The sequence below is a fragment of the Gekko japonicus genome, unplaced genomic scaffold (assembly GCF_001447785.1).
Source record: "Gekko japonicus isolate JY-2015 unplaced genomic scaffold, Gekko_japonicus_V1.1 scaffold208, whole genome shotgun sequence".
NCBI lineage: Eukaryota > Metazoa > Chordata > Lepidosauria > Squamata > Gekkonidae > Gekko > Gekko japonicus.
The window spans coordinates 697659-715532 of record NW_015173680.1 but is presented as its reverse complement, the minus strand read 5'-3'; the positions used below and the strand labels follow the sequence as shown (position 1 = coordinate 715532).

Here is a 17874-nt window from a genome sequence, read left to right as displayed (position 1 = left end):
AGCGCTTTCCCTCCCGCCCGGCTGCGCCTTTCTGCCTCCTTGTTCTTTCCCCCAGTTCTCCCTCCCCCCTCCCCGCGATGTTTCTGGTGCCATTACCAGGTTTCTATGGAAAACTCGCTGATGGTGCCAGAAATCAGGCTGGGTCACAAGTTCCAGAAACAGAGACAAAGTTCAGCCCGCGGCAGCCTGGGTGTGTGTGTGTGGCTTTGCTCGCGCAGGAAGAGCCGCCAGAGAGCCGCAGCCCCAGCGAACATGCTGTGCTCAGCACATGGCCGGGAGGGGGGGGGGCAGGTGGCTTCCCCACTCGCTCCTGTCCCTGTAGCAAACAGATGCCGAGTCTCCTGCCAAATCCACATCTAATGCTCCAAACGGAAATATCCCCTGCTTGACAGGGCAGCAAAGAGAATTTATGGAATGTGGTCATCCCAGAGCAGATGCGGCTCACGGTCTCCCCAAGTTTTCGATTGGCCTGGGATGAATTTTGTGCAAGTGTACAGGGCTGACCCCAGAATTCTGCAACGTGGCTCACTGACAAAAGCCCTAAATTTATTTTTATTTATAATTTAAATGTATAGACCCCCTTCTCTGAATTCACACAGCTGAGAGTGGTGAACAGCAGTTGAAAAGCATACATTAAGACAATTCCGACAATTCAATAAATAACTAAAACAGTCTCTGATGGTGCTAAAACTTGGAATGGCCAACCCACGATCACTGAAAGACCAGAGCTAGGGGGAATCAACAGTTGACCTCCTGTTAGTTCATCTGCCCCTGCTACACCACTAGGAGCCCAGGGGCACATGTGATGTCATTTCTCCTGTGTTTGCCAGATTGCATCAGCCCAGGTGTTGAATGTCTTTGTGTCCATTTCCGAACATGTACATGGCTACTAGAATCTGTTAAGAGACAGTAAAATAGATATATGTCCATTTGCCAGACATGATAGGACTGGTGGCTATTAGGTCGCCACTGACTCACAGTGACCCTGAAGGGCTTTCAAGGCAAGAGATGCTCAGCGGTGGTTTCCCACTGCCTGCCTCTGCCTAGCAACTGTGGACTTCCCTGGTGGTCCCTCATTGAAGCACTAACCAGGGCTGACACCGCTTATCTTCAAAGATCTGATGAGATCAGGCTAGCCTGGGCCACCCAGGTCAGAGCATGATAGGAATAAAGGAGGATAATTCCTCATGCACAAAGTGGATGAGGACTTAACGAGAGTCTACGGCAAGTGCTTCTAGTCCTTAGGACCAATTCACCTGCATGGCCTCCAGTATAAGAACATAAGAACATAAGAGACGCCAGTGTTGGATCAGGCCGAACACTCTGTATCACACAGTGGCCAGAAATACCAGGTGCCATCAGGAGGTCCACCAGTGGGGCCAGGACATTAGAAGCCCTCCCACTGTTGACCCCCCCAAGCACCAAGATGACAGAGCATCACTTGCCCCAGAGCCCCTATCTATACCTTGTGGCTAATAGCCACTGATGGACCTCTGCTCCATATGCTTATCTAATTCCCTTTTGAAGCCGTCCATGCTTGTAGCCACCACCACTTCCTGCCAGCTAGTAATATCATACATGAGCTCTCCTGCCAGCCAGTAAATGCCCTTCCACAACACACATCACCCACACAGAACAGCCCCCCTATGTGGGAGAAAGTCACAACCATGGGGAGCAAAGGGCTTCTCTGCACACAGCCATTCCTACATGGAGAGACCATTTCTGCACAGAGGGAAAGAATTCCAGGATATGTGTCGCTTTCCAAATGTGCAAAGTACAGGTGAACAACTTGTGACACCACAAATGGCATAGGCAGCAGGTGTTGATAACATCTCTGGAGAGGAGCTGTAGCTTGTGGGACCACTGGGCTAGGTGATGGCAGAGAGTCAGAGCATTCTCCTGCCTGCCTTTCCAGTAAAAAAATGGTAAAGGTTCCCTTGCTCGAAAGCCAGTCGAGTCCGACTCTAGGGTTGCGGTGCTCATCTCCGTTTCCAAGCCGAAGAGCCAGTGCTGTCCAAAGACGTTTCCGTGGTCATGTGGCCGGCATGACTAAACACCAAGGCGCGCGGAACACTGTTACCTTCCCACCGAAGTGGTACCTATTTATCTACTTGCAATTTCTTGCTTTTGAACTGCTAGGTTGGCAGGAGCTGGAACGAGAGACGGGAGCTCACTCCGTCATGCGGTACACTCGGGTCTCGAACTGCTGAACTACTGACCTTCCACAGCCTGCAGTTCAGCGTCTTAACCACTTGAGCCACCGCAGGCAGCCTTTCCAGTACCATGCTATTTATTCCATGATGATTGTAAGTACAACCATGCTATGGTCTGGGTGGGAAAGTATCGCATATGTCCTGTAGCACCTCTTCATATTTAGGGCTTCAATAGAGGGCCACACTTGCCAGAAAAGTTAGTGCAGGCATTTCATCTATGCACTTGTTGTAACACAAAAAGCACCAATTTAGTGCAAGATCACAAATGACATAGTTTAAAACAGGCAGACACATGATACAGCCTCCTTGTTGAAGCTAAACCAGTTTGGGTCTGCTTGGTGCCTGGGTGGGAGATCCCCCCTGGAAACAGCTCCCCAGTATATGCCACCTTGACTTTCAAATGGAAGAAGACAGGCAGAATATACAACAACAAAAAAACCATACTTGCTGAAGAGAGGAAGTTGCCTCACATCCTTAATAAAGACTAATAATAATAATACAAAACAGAGACAGCATCTCTGTAGTAAACAGACCACACGAAGGCAGAAGGGAATGAACTGAAAACAAATGTAACATGGGTTCAGGAGAGGGTGATTGTTTTAAACTAAGAATAACCTTTAAGGGGGAACACAGGGTCTTGCATCACAGAAACTGAGAGGTTTGTACTGATTCCAAGTGGCCCAGGGCTTCAATACACAAAGTTTTCACGGGTTTTGCATTGCAAGAGGCAGGCTCAAGGAACCACCTCCTCCCCCTCCCAGTCCCACCTCTAAGCCCATTAGAGACAATGACATCTTAATGGGGCAGCTAATGGCATGGAAACAGCCATACAGAGGAGGAAGAATGCGACCAGGATCCTTAGAGGGCAACTCCCCCCCCCCCATGTCAGTTCTGGTCTAATTCTACCCTTTAGAAAGGTGGACCAAGCAGCCAACACAGAGTGCACCCGCTGGCCACCTCTTGGCAGTGCCAAGCTGACTCCAGGCCAAGTAGCTTGTTTCTGAAGGGCAGGCAGAGTGTGGGGCTGGGACACTGGTGAGCAGGGCTCAGCTCTCTCCTAGGGTACTCTTTATTTTGACTTTGGGGCCAGTTGCCAGAAAAACAAAGGGCTGCAAAGGGTTCCTACCACCCCCACCCCCATTCTTTTAAACTGTACATCTGAGATTAACAGCCTCAACTTGCTGGCTCCACCACCACAGTGGCTCTGGGCTTTGCCTCCCTTCCCAGAATTGGGCATCGCAAAAGCTGGCAACCGTAACAGCAAGACAAAACTGCAGGAGTGAGTCTGAGCGAGTCCCAGACTGGCTGCACCAAACAGAGGCCTGCAAAGGAACAGTCACCTCCCCATGCATCTGGGAGGAAACGCCTCTCAGGGCTTTTCCAGTGGTGCTCATTTTGTAGATTTAAAGTGAATTTCCCTACAGACTCAGAGCAGAGTCGGATTCAGACAGGCTGTGGTGACCCCAAACTATTTCAGTTTTGAAATTACCCTAGAAGGGGGGGGGGGGGCAGTTTAGTAATTCTTATGTACTGAGCAGCAGTCCTTTAGGATCTGAGCTCCTAAACTGTAGTTTATTTCGTCTGTGCATGAGGCCAACATTGCCCACGACTACGTGGTAGCAAAAACATGTGTTTAGGGGTGGGGAGCGGAGTACCTCTGTGTGCCTGTGAAGCCCCCCTGGCAGGCCGGAGGAAATGGCTGCTGGGCCGCGTTCGCCTTGGCGGGTCACGTTGCGGCTGCAACACCCGGGAGAGAGGTAGGGTGAGGTTAATCCAGCAGCTGCGAGCGGCCGGAGCAAGACTCGCCACTTTCCCTCCCTTCTCGCCCCGCCATCTGCTCTGGGAGCGCGGGGCGGGGCTAATCCGTCCAGTTCCTGACCTGCCAGAATTGGCCGGCTGCAATGGGGGGCCGCGGAAGCTTCCAGCGGAATTGACCCGGGAAGGGGAGGGGAGGGCTCCGAGAGAAGCCACCGCTCTTTCCTCCCTCTCTCGCGCTCAACAGCCCTTTCCAACAAGCTTTCCAAGCAACTCCCAGCAGCGGGCGAGGCGCTGCGCCCCGGCTTCTGGCCAGCAGCTACCGCGCGTAAAACGGGCTTCCCTGCAGCTTCTTCTTCTCTCTCTCTCTCTACGCACCCCCCCCCCCATTGCAAGAAGGAGGCGGCGGCGGCGCCTTGACCTACAACCACGAAGGGCCTGTGAGATTGTCCAAACCCTACTTGCTGCCGGGGAAGGCCTCGTCCCAGAGGGTCCGGATGAAGTGGCTGTTAAAGGTCGCAAAGCCGCCTCGTGGGGCGCGGACACCCCCCCCCCGCTCCCTTGCGCAGGCCCACTTAAACCAATGCAAGAGGCCGTTCAGTAGGACGAATGCGGAAGAACGTCCCTGTGCCTTGTGGTCTTCTCTACTGGGTATGGGGGGCACCCTTTGGCTCTTCCATATCCCTAATTTGGATACCAAAGACCATCGGCCACGCAAACTAGCAGTCGGCAGCACAGTTCACAGAGCGGGGAAGGTTCTCTCCCAGCCAGGGAGCTCAGAGCATTCCCTTGGCTTGGCTTGGATCTGGAGAGGAAACCAAGCTGCAGTTTGGATTTGACAGGGAGGAGGGACACGTGATGTGTAATCCCAGATTAAAATGGGATTAGCCTGCTCACTGTGCATGTCAGACGAGGTGTGTGTGGGGAGATACTGTCCCCGACTGGCAGAATTGGGGCTGCAAAACTAAAGGGACGCCTGACCGTGGCCAGGTTCAACACAGCCTGGGTGCAGAAGCCATGACAGGATCCTGGCAGCCTCTCCCCCTCCTTGAATTGACAACGTGCTCCTCCAATGGGAACCAGAAGGAAAACAGCCTGCGCAACAAAAAGGCTATTAGAGTCCAAGGATTCGCCAAGGCTTAACATAGGGATGTGGAGCCATCTGCCTGGGCAGAGCCATGGAAACTGTCAGTACCTCACAGCCTGACCAACCTGCCTCCTCTCCCAGAGAGCACCCAAGTGACCTGCAGTCATGCCAAGACGCACAACACCTTGCCTCTTCTCCACTTGAAATGCTTAATAGTTGCCAGAGAACCTGGTGAGGCTCCAAATCAATTTAAAACAACCAATAATTTCTAATACTTCTACCAGTGCTTCTGTAAAAATGCCATCAGTTCTGCACTCCTCAGATCTTAGTGGCAGGATCTCTCTCCTATCACCCACTGGAATTCGTCCCAGCTTAATGGCCAGAGCTGGCAGATGAGGCACTGGGCAAAGATTCCCAGAGTCCACCATTCCGTGCTGGGGGGTCAGAAGAGGAAGACCTGGTAAGGCAGAGAAGGGAGGCTTTGGCCCTTTGGATATGCTGCATCCAAACATCTGGAGCACAGAAGAGCAGAAGTTTATGGTGATATGCACAATGACAGCTATTTGGCATAATGTAAATCATTGCCTTACATTCTTATGGCAAAGAATTTGGCTTTCTTTTGTACAGAATGGAACCACATTTACCTTTAACAAATGGGAGGCAAGCAGGGAAGAAATCATCAAGTCCTTGCACACACAAAGGCAATTCAGATCCTCCAGCAGACAACATTCCCCCCCCCCCTAATACATTCTCAGGAGTCCTTCTGGCACAATGTTATCAGCCGACTGCTGGCTTCCCTGTCCAGTCTTGGCACCCAGCATGTGTGCGTCTGTGTCTGTGTCCAAGCTGCATTAGTGAAGCATGCAGGGTGGGAAAAAACAGACCTTTCAACCTTCCCTACCAGCTTCCTGGCAAGCCAGTTTCAGTGCTGTTGTCCCAAAACTCTGGATCTGAATGTCCGGAACATGGAAGAGCTGAGAGCAGGATGACATTTCCTAAATGTCTTTGTAGCAAGGCAACGGCAAAGAGGTGCCCAAAATACAGATTAGGGCACTTATGTAGCTCCATTCTGGGCTAAACCACATTACCAGCCACCTCCCTCCAACATATCCTCCAACACGTTCACATTGATGCCTGCTGAGACTCCTTTCCCTTAATCTTTGCAGGGCTGGTTGGCTCTGCTATTCTACTGTCCCACTTAAACACTTATTAGGCTTCATGCATCCCTAATGCCCCTAAACTGCAGGGAAGCTGGGCATTGTTCCTTTTGTGCAGACAAGAGCTAAGGCACCTTTGTGCATGTAACCCTGACCCTTCCCACTGGGTAACTACGGCCCAAGAGTGGAACCACTGAGCAAAGCAGCTATTCTCACTTCTCCTGTGGCTCTTTACCCAATTCAGTGATTCTTCTAGACCAGCAGTGTGATCTTAGTTGAGCATCAGCAAGTTCATGTATGGGGCAGTCAGTATGTAAAAAGTTGCCAACTTTTGTGCTGTTTTTCCTGTGGCTCTTCCATGGCGAGCACACTACTCTCTTGATGCTCAGAACACAAGTGGCAAGGCTACGAGGAAGTACTTTAATGGTAACTGTGAGTTTCTTCAGCAAATTAAATATCTTGCCTACTCCTTTTTTCCATTGCATCTTATTACGCTCCCCTGAGCATTAGACACCTTTATTGGATGTTTCAAAAGTCCTCACTGTCAGTCTGCCAGTCCTGGGGCAACTCCATGCTCTCTGTACCCCAAAACAAGCACAATGTGAGTTGGATGTTTTGAATGTGCAGGAAGTGCACCACACTACTCCTGTTGCAAGACAGATCAGAATTGTCCTGTGGGATGAAGGCTCAGTGTACCTAGTCTGATATTCTGGACAAGATCCATGCATAGCTATACAGAGGCTCATTATGCATAGGGACTCAGCAAACATTCTGCTTCTGAGAAGCTGGTAGCTTTCCTCATTTTCAACTGGCACTGAGAAGTAGTCTGCTATTGGCTATGGAGGCTCCATTTAACTTTCACTGCTGAATGCCATTTGTTGTTCTATCCTTCACCATAAACTTGAGAATTAGAGTACAAAGGGAAATTATGCTTATATTTCCTAGGGATGGAGATTGGATTGCTGGATATAATGCAGAATGATGGCTCTTTCACAAACACATATGGACTGAGGGAAACACATAGATTTGATTTAAGAAAAAAACGACCACGTGGAAGCTGCATTGGCCACTACATGCTACCATTAAGTCACATTAATATAACGCTCTGCATCCTGAGGCCTTGGGGCAGGCCATTCTGCTCACAAAGCCACAATAATAAACCTGAGGGAATAAGATAACCTGCCAGATCGAAAACTAAACAAAATTCCAGTTTGGGATTCCTCGTTCTTAGCAATGGACATCCAAAGCCTGATACGACACGGTCTTATGTTGCTTCTTAGAAATGCTTTCAACAGAGGGCTTCGAAAATGTCAGAACGTCTCCATGCATTTCCCACATACATAGGCTTGATTTATCATGGCTGGCTGGGATAAAGTAATTTCCTCTTGGAAGATCATGGATAATGCAACAGGGTGAAGAGGGGAATCCAGTGTTCAAAGTCTGAAACCCCTTGGCCCCACAACTCTGTAAAATAAAACAGGCACCCTGAAGTGTGACTGGAAAACAACGAAGATGCTGGTATGCTGGGTAACATACGCCCCTCAGGCCCCACCCAGCAGGTGGACTAAAGCAAAGCAACTGAAGCATTCAAACAGTTTTCCAGGACAGTCCCACATCTACAAGGCAACAAATAGTCTAGGCTTGAGGTTACCCCACATCAAGAATGGCCCTGCACCACTTGTTCTGAACTCGAGAGAAAGTCAGAGCTGCCTTCTCATGGTGGTGAGCTGGCAACAAAATGGTTGTGCATATCACTTGTTGGTATGAAATCCTTTTAACTAAACATTTCTTCTTAATTAGTGAGAATTTGTTCACAATGTGCAGCCAGTGTGTCTCAACTCTTGCGTTGCATATTAAAATTACCACATGGTTGATACCCCGAAGACACACACAACTTCAGCTGTTTTCCTACTACCTGTGCCTGCCCTCCCTCTTGCCAACCCATTTTTCTTGAGCACCTAGACCAAACTGTATGCCACAGTCATTTCCACCTCTGCCAGTGCTTCTTTCGGCTTTAAACAGAGACCCAGGAGGGTTATGGATCACAGAGAAGGGGCAGAGCTCAGCAGACACGTCATATTTGCCTGGATAACTGCTGGCTTGGGTAAGGGCTAAGAAAAACACCAGAACACATGATGAGTCTGCCCAGGGGTCATTTGGTAGAAAAAGATGTGCAGGAGCTCATTAGCATAACTCATTTGCATATGCCACACCCCCTGACATCACCAGAAACATCAAGAATGGCCCTGCACCACTTGTTCTGAACTCAAGAGAAAGTCAGAGCTGGCAACAAAACAGTTGTGCTGGTGAGCTGGCAACAAAACAGTTGTGCATATCACTTGTTGGTATGAAATCCTTTTAACTAAACATTTCTTCTTAATTAGTGAGAATTTGTTCACAATGTGCAGCCAGTGTGTCTCAACTCTTGTGCTGCATATTAAAGTTACCACATGGTTGATACCCCGAAGACACACACAACTTCAGCTGTTTTCCTACTACCTGTGCCTGCCCTCCCTCTTGCCAACCCATTTTTCTTGAGCACCTAGACCAAACTGTATGCCACAGTCATTTCCACCTCTGCCAGTGCTTCTTTCGGCTTTAAACAGAGACCCAGGAGGGTTATGGATCACAGAGAAGGGGCAGAGCTCAGCAGTCACGTCATATTTGCCTGGATAACAGCTGGGTAAGGGCTAAGAAAAACACCGGAACACATGATGAGTCTGCCTCATACTGAGTCAGGGCACTGTTCTGTCAAGATCAGTATTGGCCACTATGTCTGGCAGTGGCTCTCCCAGGTCTCAGCATCAGGTACATTGTTATCTGGTACCTGTTGCTTTTAGCTGTAGATGCTGGGGACTGCAAGGAAAGCAGTCAGGACGGATTATACTGGGCTGCATGGGCCACTGCTGGCCTTATTTCTCCTATGTGAATGTATCCTGTTCCTTGTGTCCTATGCCAAGCTAACTGGTTTCACGCATTACGAGACCTTTCCTCTCAGCTGCAGGAGGTGGATGCTTCTCAAGTGCTGCTCATCTGTCACAGACAATACGAAAGACTTCTAAGGGCTCACGAAGCGTAGCTGGAAGGAACCCCGGGAAAGGTACCAAACAGAGCATCAGGTACATTGTTATCTGGTACCTGTTGCTTTTAGCTGTAGATGCTGGGGACTGCAAGGAAAGCAGTCAGGACGGATTATACTGGGCTGCATGGGCCACTGCTGGCCTTATTTCTCCTATGTGAATGTATCCTGTTCCTTGTGTCCTCTTATGCCAAGCTAACTGGTCTCACGCATTACGAGACCTTTCCTCTCAGCTGCAGGAGGTGGATGCTTCTCAAATGCTGCTCATCTGTCACAGACAATACAAAAGACTTCTAACGGCTCACGAAGCGTAGCCGGAAGGAACCCCAGGAAAGGTACCAAACATGGCCCCAGACCCCCACAAAAAAGCCACCCAGAGAGGATCCTGAGGTTCCCCAGCTACCGTGCGTTAGGAACCCAGCTCCACTCACAGCAGGCACACCTCAGTAAGGCAGTCAACAGCGATACCCCAGAGGAATCAGAGTTCCCGCTTCTGATGTGCATATTTTGTACACAACCCTGTATTTGTTCATCCTCCCTCACTTTGTATCTTCCCCCCTAGAAGGACTAACTCAGCTTGCTAACTGTGCAGAGGGACACTGTGCTTACAAACCCAAAGAGTCTGGTGGAGCTTTAAAGATGACCACATTTATTGTGGCAAGTGCGTTTAAGAGCCTGAATCCACTCTGGAGTGCCTTTCCCCCTATATATACACCAAATCACCATTCCACACAGGGGACACAATAACAGTTTGCTCTGAGACCAGAGGAAGTCTGTGCCTCCCAGAAGACCCACAAGAGCCACCCAAGGCTTGGAGGGAGACAAACCCAACCCTGTCAGCCCAAAAACAGCTGCTTGGTGGATCAGACGGAGAGAATGTCCAGGACAGTGTGCATCTAGGGTGCAGGGAGCTTCAGGTGGTGGAGCCCTGAGCTCAGATCTGAGCTCCTCAGATGGTCCAGGTGGACTGTATGGAGGTCGTTTAATGTGGAGAAACAGCAGGTGTGAAGGGGTCCCACTTGCCTGCCAATTTCTCCTTTTAGAAGAAAAAGACAGCCGGATTGGGGTTTTTTTTTGGGGGGGGGTGGGGAATCAGAGGCAAAACAAGACTGGAAGAAAGCTTTAGCCAGACCCTCCCAGGCACACCCTGAAATTGTTCCCCTCCCTCCACGCTCAAGTGGAAATGTTGGGAGCTCCTTGGAGGAAGATGAGGAGGTCAGGCCTGGGAGCGAGAGACGTTTGGCAGCGCCTTCATGCCATCCTCCTCTGCTTGGCCCGGCAGCCTCTCCCGTCGCTCCTTTCCTGCCGGCATTCAGACTCAACTCGTCGGGGGCAGGGCTCGAAGTCTGAGAAACACGCCCCGCCGCCCTGTGTCTGAAGGGCGCAACCCCAGAAAACAGCGCGAAGAGCAAACCCACTCCCAGGGCCCCCGAGCCAGAGTTTCAGCGGTGCAAAGGCTTTTGTGCCGGCTTGGCTGGCGTGCTCCGAGCTCCCGCCTCGCAGGTCACAAGGAGCCAAAGCCGCGCCAAGGCAGGGCAGGGCGGAGGCCACCTCGCAGCCAAGCGCGCCTCCCCAGGCCCCGACAGCGGCGCGACCGATCAGGAGGCGTCCCCGACGGGCGCCCGCCTCGTCAGCGCGCAACCGAGCTCCGGCGTCGGAGCCATTTGCGGCTCCTTTCCCGAGCCTCCCAGGAAGGCTTGGCGGTGCGCGGAACTGGCGCGCTTGGAGAAGGGCCGGCCGACGCCCAGCCGAGGCACCTGCTGGACGTCGTCGAAGAAGGAGGGCGGGTGCTGAGCCATGCTGCGAAACCCGACGGGCCTCCGGGATCGGCGGGGCTACGTTTTGACGGGGGAAGCGGGGGAGACTCCCGCTCCATGCTGCGAAACCCGACGGGCCTCCGGGATCGGCGGGACTACGTTTTGACGGGGAAAGCCCCCCCCCGGACCCCAAGTAACGTCAGCAGGCTGATCTGGCCCCCGGCGACGGGACACACGGCCGGCTCAGCCACCGCCTCTCCTGGAGGAAGTGAAGACGCGACCTGGCGTTGGGGGCCCACTCGGGAAAGCCCGGAGCTGGACGCGCCCTCGGAACCTCCAACTTCCCTCAAAGCTCTGCTGCCAACGTTGTTTCTGGCCGGGCTCCTCTCTCCCTCTGCCGGCAGCGAAAGGGCTGGAGGAAAATGGGAGGTGATGAAACGCCGCCCTCCGGCACGGCCCCCGCAGTACGGGGGAGACCCCCTGGGCGTTTGACACCCACACGCCGAAATCCGGAGGTGACCTGCTGGCTCCTTCCCCCGACCGGTGGCGCGCAAAGCAAGCTCGGGCACCCAGCCTCGGGAGAACCCCCTCGAGCAGGGCAGGGCCCCGGCGGCGAGGCTCCTGGGGCCGCTTGGCCCGTCCCTCGGCCAGCTGCCCCCTACAGACGGGACGGAGCGAGGGAATACGAACAGGAGCGAAGGCAGAGAGGCGACGACGGGGCCAGAGGAACAGCGCGCAGGGACCGAGAGGCAGCCCCGTCCGCCCCCTTCCCAAAAGGCAACCGCAGCCTCCTCCTTCTCTCTCCCACCCCCCCGGCCGCCCGGCCAGCCAGCGCTCTAGGACAGGTGGAAATCCAACCGGGGCAGCAGCTCCTCCTGCCTCTGCGCCAGCTCGGCTAAGGCCGCGGCGCCTCCTGGCCCCGAAAGGGGGCTTCGCCACCTCTCCCCAAAGCGCGGCGCTGCGGCTTCGCTTCCACGCCCAGTCGAGACGTCGCCACTTACCAAGCCGGGCCCGCGGCGGCAGCAGCAAGGGCGAGCCCCTCCCTCGGGCGCAGAGCGGCCGGCCGGCCCACGGGGCACACAGGCAGACAGAGACGGACCGCGCCGAGCACCGACGGCAAAGGCGGCCGCTCCGGGCGCGCGCGAGACCAGAGGCGCCTCTCCCGCGCCGCCACCTCCCTCTGCCCGCCCCCTCCAGCGCGGCTGGGCTGGCGCTGCTGGCCGCTCGGGAACGCAGGAGAGGAGACGGAGCGAGCGGCGCGGTGACGAAGCAGGATTGGGGCGCGCCCGGCTGGAGGCAAGGCCCGGGGAGCAGCCGGGGGGAGCGGCGGGGAAGGAGAGAGCCAGGCAGCCCCTGACTGGCCGCGCTGCCCTCCGGGTCTGAGGATCGGGCCCAAGCACCTGTCTCCCCCCACCCGCGAGATGGCCGGCAGACACCACGTGCATAGGAACCCCCCCTACCCCGCCCCCCATCGCAAGCTGGCAGAGCCCGGGCTGTGGGCTGCCAAGGCCTGCTTTGTTTCGGAGAAGAAAGGTGCCGGGACTGGAAGGAAGCCTCCCCACATTGCAACGGTGTGGGGCAGGGTGTGGTCAACCCGGAGGAGGCGAAAGCCTGCCTGCACATGCTCAGATGCACTCCTTTAGAAATACGACGAGGCAGCTTCCAGGGGTGAGGTCTGTTTCCATCTCCAGATTTAATCATTTCCAAGAAATACAAAGCTATCTTCTTCATTACGCCCCAGTGATCTACTATAATAATTAAGACCCCAGCACACCTTCCATCAATGCTCACTTGAGTTCTAAAGCCAGAAGCACCAGAGCGCAAGCAAGAATACTGGGGGATTGCCTCTTCTGACCTGGACATTTGTTCATTTAAGACATTTATAACCCAAGGTAATTATACAGAGGCACCTAAAACCTATATAACTGTCATGGAATCAAAGCAGCCCCACAAGTAGCTGTGATGCAACAAAAACAAACCACTGGTCAGGTATACTGTGGTTATTCACTAGTGAAGAATACTGCACATGCTCTAAAGCCCTCTTTTTATGCCAAACCGAGCTAAAGCCACTGGGGTTAAAATTATGTCCCCCTCTTCTTCCTGTTTTGGGAAAGGGCAGCCCAGCCACCTCACATACTCATCCCTCCAGACTTCCCTGTGGTTCAGGTGAATATTAGTCTGTTCGAGTAAGTAGCAGGCAAAAGGAATTTGCAAAAACTCCATCTGCAAGCAAGAAGGAAAACAAGGTCTCAGCCTGATCAGCCTCTTTTGCAAATGTGGTGTTCACAGAATTTGAGGCGCTGTGCCAAAGCTGAGATCTTTGCAAGACCTTCCTTCTTTTCTTTGGCATACAAGCTTGTCCTATCTTTTTCCACGTCCGGAATCACATGTATATTATAAAGCACAGGAAAGTTGTTGAGCAGCTCTGAATACAGCTTCCTGCATGGCCTCAACTGATATTCAGAAACCATGGGCGAATCACATGTATATTAGAAAGCACAGGAAAGTTGTTGAGCAGTTCTAAATGCAGCTTCCTGCATGGCCTCAACTGATATTCAGAAACCATGGGCTCCCTTTCTGGTTTTCACACCTGTAGATCAATAAGATGCAGGACAGTTTGGGTGTGGTCAGCAGTTTGCACTTTTTGAGTTACAATGAATTTTGGATTTAAAAATGACTGAAGGCTCTTCCCTGGCTGGGGCATCCCATAATAGGGGTCCCCAATTAGCACAGTACCCAAGTTCACAGCACATCAGCCTGGATGCGTTCTAGCTCTGGGACCTGGGGCTCCAGGCATTCCACAAGAAAGCAGAAGGTTGAAGTGGCAATCCAAAATACACTTACAATAGCTGGAACTGAGAAGCCCCCACTGCATCCCATTTTGACTGAGCAGATATCAGGCGTTCCTTCTTATACTGCTGTCACTACCAGCCTGAGAGCAAATTGCCCATCACCTTACTGTGCAAAGCACCTCCTCATTTCCACTAGCCAAAAACAGAGGCAAAGGACTCGGTCACTGTCTGAAGTGGTGGGTGTTTGCATCATTAAGAGTATCAGAGCAGATAGGAGACAGACAGATTTGCCCCATGGAGCACAGCACACCAGAAAGCCCTACTGAAATCAGACAGTCACCTGAGTGGTACAGGCGTGGCTCTGATTTGAGACCTGTTCAGATAGCTTCTCAAAAGGAGGATCAACAAGAAGGATCATCAGTAAGAAAGCTACGGGTTCTGAAGGAGAACCTTCACACCATCCAGAGGACCAATGAACCATAACTTCTTGGGGCTCACAACCTGTCTCCCTGAGGATCAGTTGCCTTTGAGCACTCCACACAGATCCTGGGCCTTGAACACTCCCAGCATAAAGAGTCAAAGGACCCAGTTCCAATGCCAGGATCCATCTAGACAGGCTGCTTGGGTTAGCAGGTCCATGATGCCACTTGCATGTCCACAAAGGAAGACTCAGCTTCAAGGGGGCTTCATATGGAGCTTAAGGTCACCTTGGCTTAAGGGGGCTCCTGGTCCAGGCTCTGAAAGGCATAGGAGAAGAGGGCTGGGGGGTTGAGGCCAGAAAAATGGGCTTTTCTCTAGCACATTTCGAATGCTGAAAGCAGTTTGGGGACTTGCCCTTGCTAGACACACACACATACAGAATATGCTGAAATTATGAACAGCCACAGACAGCTTTCTGAATCCACCCGCATGCATCACTCTCTTCTCCACTGCCTATTTTGCTAGGGAGAAAAAATCTCACCATGAGCATCATGTGCAAGCACAGGCCCTGCGCTGCTGCACCTCTTGCACCCAGATCGGAGTCCTGCTCTCTCAGGCACTCCTGCAGGCACCAAACGACTAATCCTTTGCTCCTAGCCATGTATTTTAAAAAAGAGATAACCAAGGCCCCCTGCCCCTGCACTGGCTGCCCTTGTGCAATGACAGTCCACCTGCCACAGGCCTACCCTACCTTCAGAGGAGACCAGGCCCAGCTGTGGGCAGGTTTGTCCTTCCTGGAGGCGCCATCCTTGCTCTCAGCATCTCAGCCTGGCTGCTGCTGGTTGCCACCGCGACCGACAGTCTCTCCCCCTCCCTCCCTCCGCAACCCACGGCTGGGATGAGCAGCGGCAGCAGCTAAATGAAGCAGGAGGAAACCGATAATTTGCAGCAGCTACAGACGCAGCCAACAGCTCCCTCTTCCTCTCTGGCTGCCCAACTAATGGCAAGGGTGGTGCGGAGGGAGGGAGGCAAAATCTCGGTGCAGACAGCCACCCCCCTCCCAGTCAGACAGTCCTCCGATAGCCAGCCTCATTCCCTCCTCATCGCCTAGGAGGAGCAACCCCAAGGGAAGGACACCTTGCCCCAGTCTGCACACTCACAGTTGCAGCGGGCAAACCAGGGCAGGAATCGAACACTGGCATCCCGGCACAGGGAGGTTTGTGATGTCACTCTGGCAAGACTTTAGTTGGTGAGGGAGGGTGGGCAGGGAGTGAAATGCCCCCCCACCAATGAGCCTCGTGCTTGTGGGCACAGCCCCACCCCGCGCCATGTGCTGCTTTGAAGCTCCAAGTTGCAATTGGATTCTCAGATCTTTATTTAGATATTTAGACCCCACTTTTCTTCCCAGTCTCTAGTTCCAGCTCCTGCCAACCTAGCAGTTTGAAAGCAAGAAATTGCAAGTAGATAAATAGGTACCACTTCGGTGGGAAGGTAACAGCGTTCTGTGCGCCTTGGTGTTTAGTCATGCCGGCCACATGACCACGGAAATGTCTTCGGACAACGCTGGCTCTTCGGCTTTGAAATGGAGATGAGCACCACAACCCTAGAGTTGGAGTCGACTGGCTTTCGAGCAAGGGAACCTTTACCTTTACCTTTCTTCCCAGTGGGGATCCAAAGCAGCTTACAGCATTGTTCCTCCCTACTCCATTTTCTCCTCATAACAACAACCCTGAGAGGTAGGTTAGGCTGAGAGAGTGACTGGCCCAAGGTCATCAGGTGAGCTTCCAGGTCAGAGTATGGAATTTGAACCTGGGTCTCTCCGATCCTCGTTTGATATTCTGGCTCTCTACGAGGCATTCACACATCCAGTTAATGGGGACTATTCACCATGGAACTGCTACCCTTGTCGGTGCTCAGTTTGGGCAGTGGAAGAATAACCAAAGGTTGACCGTCTCTCCTCTTTCTGGGCATGATACAGCTTGCATTCTCATGACACGCACTTCTGAGTTCACAGCATATGGGCTGACTTGCCCCTTAGCTGGCACCACCCGCCCTTTTGTCACACAGCAAGGTGATTATGTGTGTTAGAAACTTTGGGTGTTCCTTTTTAACAGAAAGGTGGGGAATAAATTTAATGTAATTGAAGAAGGAAGAAGAGCTTCCCCCAGCCTCCGATGCTTATTTCTGGGCAGTGCACAGGCAGATTTTGGATGCCATGCAGGGCAGCAGAGCAAGGGTCACATGGTTTGCTCAGTTCCATGGACCCCCTAGAATTTTCTCCCCTTTGTCCTCTCCTCATTGGCCCTGGATCTGGTGCACCATTGGCACAATTCATTGGGAAAGTCTCCTGCAAAAGCCCCAATGAAAACGAACCAGAGCTGTAAAGCAAGAGCATGCAAAAGCTCCATTCATTTCAACAGCATTCACCACTTCCATTAATTTCAGCAGAACATATCAGTGGTCTGTGCCTCACATTGATTATTGTGTGTGTTCATTTGAATTTTCAGCCTCAGGTGCTAAACTGTTTGGAGCCAGCTCTGCACCCATACTCTTTATTAAAGGACATATATAACATACGGAGTACTCTAAACATAATCCACTTTAATCATGGGTAGGTGCATGGCCACCCCACTTCACCCCTGCAAACAATGTGTGCGGACAAGAATGACACATACCACCACACACAGGTCACCCTGTAATGTCCACTCAGTTGGCGTGTACAAGATGGTCTGGTGCCCTCTGCTGCCTGCACATGGTAGGAGAAGCACAGATCCCATGTCCAGGTCTACTTTTGATGTTTTCCTGTTTGCAGGTTAATTGCAAGTTCCGTTTCCTTATGTGCCTTCCATTGTTTTTAATGTTAATTTATCTGGCCTTTTCGTACTTCATTTACAACCAGTATTCTTAGCAAGGCTGGATTAAAGATTTTGTATGTGTGTATAAAGTGCTGTCAAGTCACAGCCAACTTACAGTGACCCCAGCAAGGGGTTTTCAAGGCAAGAGATATTCAACGGTGGTTTGCTATTGCCTGCCTCTGCCTAGCAACCCTGGACTTCCTTGGTGGTCTCCCATCCCATACAAATACAGAGTCGGCACTGTTGAGCTTCCGAGATCTAATGAGATCGAGCTAGCCTGGGCCATTAGAGATTTTACCTTATCAAAACAGCTACACTTCTTTGTGAATCTATTCCAAGAAGACGTCGTAGGTGGAGCTTTTGCAGGTAGATCCCTCTCAGGGCCGGCCCGAAGGGTTTCTGCGCCCTAGGCGAGGCGCAGATGCCAACCTCCTGGTGGGGCCTGGAGACCTCCCAGCTGGCCGCCTCCTTGCTCTCCGGAGCCGCTGGGCGGGAGAGGAGTGGGGAGGTGGCCGGCTCGGGGATTTGGGAGAGGTAGGAGGGAGCCGCCTGGTGGGCGGGCAGGGTCAGGGTCTCGCCAGTCCCGCCCCTCCTTCCCTCGCGTCCCACTTAACTTGGCCCCGCCCAAGGCGCCCCTCCCTGTCTGAGAAGTGGCAGCCCAGCAGGCAGGAGGCGCCCGGGAAGGTAGGCTCGAGGGAGCCCCCGAAGCAGGCGGGCGGGCGACAGACAGCCGGGTGAGCATGCAGCCGGGGCTGGTGG

At 52.5% G+C, this 17874-nt stretch overlaps 1 protein-coding gene across 1 annotated transcript in view; it reads right to left on the bottom strand.

Moving 5' to 3' along the window:
• Window positions 1-12114, bottom strand: part of DMTN (dematin actin binding protein) — a 41021-nt gene extending 28907 nt beyond the window's left edge. Inside the window, exon 1 of the mRNA XM_015423008.1 lies at window positions 12050-12114. The gene's annotated coding sequence lies outside the window, so the exon portion shown is untranslated. The remainder of the gene's footprint in view (window positions 1-12049) is intronic.
• Window positions 12115-17874: the final 5760 nt, after the last annotated feature.